The 1,231-nt window shown below is 38.4% G+C and overlaps 1 long non-coding RNA gene across 1 annotated transcript; it reads right to left on the reverse strand.

Annotated features, from left to right (window-relative positions):
- Positions 1-6: 6 nt before the first annotated feature.
- LOC121963209 lies at positions 7-764 on the reverse strand. The gene is made up of 3 exons (XR_006107211.1): positions 743-764; positions 192-368; positions 7-95 (listed from the first exon to the last, which is right to left on the reverse strand). It is a non-coding gene; the product is annotated as an uncharacterized LOC121963209 (long non-coding RNA).
- Positions 765-1,231: the final 467 nt, after the last annotated feature.

Genomic DNA, 1,231 nt, shown 5'->3' on the forward strand with positions numbered 1-1,231 from the left:
AAAGTTGTGGTAGTGGTTTCAGTTCCAGCACCAAACAGGTCCAGAGCGCAAAAACATAAATTATCAAAACTAAAACCAGGAACGTTGTCCTTCATCTGTCAATAACACAAGAGACAGTTTGTATTGTCAGCTGACATGCTTCATTAGAAAACACAAGAGGACAAACACAATACAGACATAAAGTCACTGACCTCTTCCATCTCTGTGAGGAAGCAGTCGATGTAGTCTCTTGGTGAGGAGGGGTCAATGCTTTCTCTGTGTTCGCTGATCTTTATTTGAATAAAGTCAATTAAATTTTGTGTCAGAGAGAAAATCCTCCTGTGAGGTCCAGGCAGCCGCTTCATCAGCCAGGGTGCTAGGTTATAAATCTACAGAGCATAAAGACCAGAGCATCAGCGCAGAAAGCAGCAGACAGGTGGAAGCTGTGGCAATTTCAAATCGAGGAAATTGTTTTTGCTAGATCAACAAACAGTCCCTGTAAATCACAATAAAAACACTGCAATATAAAATTACATATAACGTGATAGTGGATTTATCGCTATTACCAACTCCTAAACAAAGCTGTAACTTATTTGCATGTGTCACAGTAGGAACAGCGCAGATGTAAATGTTAAAATTGATGATGGCTGAATTCCATTTCTGACAATATTTCACCCTAAATCCTACAAACTGGAACTTAAACTTAAGGGATTGATCCTGATTTTAAAAAGATGACTGCGTCTCGTTCACAGAGGAGGCTCACCTGTGCCCACAAACCTCCCTCTAAGTACACTAGCTCATTGAAGTCCTGAAGAATTCTCTGGTGCTTCTGGTCAGTGTACTCAAAACGCTCCCCGAACACCAGGCAGCAGATGATGTTGGACACAGCATTGTTGATCAGTGCCTGGGCATTAAAAGGCTTCCCTGTCAAATAAAGAGAACGTATAAATAAGACACAGAAAAAAGGACACAAAGTAAAAACATAAAATGTGTATTTAAAGTACTGTGTGTAAACATTAAGAGACGCAAACTAATCCTACAATTTTTGAAAGAGTTGTAAGAAATTACAACTCTGTAATTTGTGCTGCCGGTGGAGTACAATAGTTAGATACAGGAAGAGAGAATAAGACGATAACTGTTTTGCACATTCCTGATTTTAAATTAGTCAAGGAATTATGTTCATTTGATTTTTGGTATGAATGTATTGAGGTACATATATAAGCATTACTGTAAAAACAGATGTGTATATGTT

This window comes from Plectropomus leopardus, unplaced genomic scaffold (genome assembly GCF_008729295.1).
Source record: "Plectropomus leopardus isolate mb unplaced genomic scaffold, YSFRI_Pleo_2.0 unplaced_scaffold10421, whole genome shotgun sequence".
NCBI classification, from domain to species: domain Eukaryota; kingdom Metazoa; phylum Chordata; class Actinopteri; order Perciformes; family Serranidae; genus Plectropomus; species Plectropomus leopardus.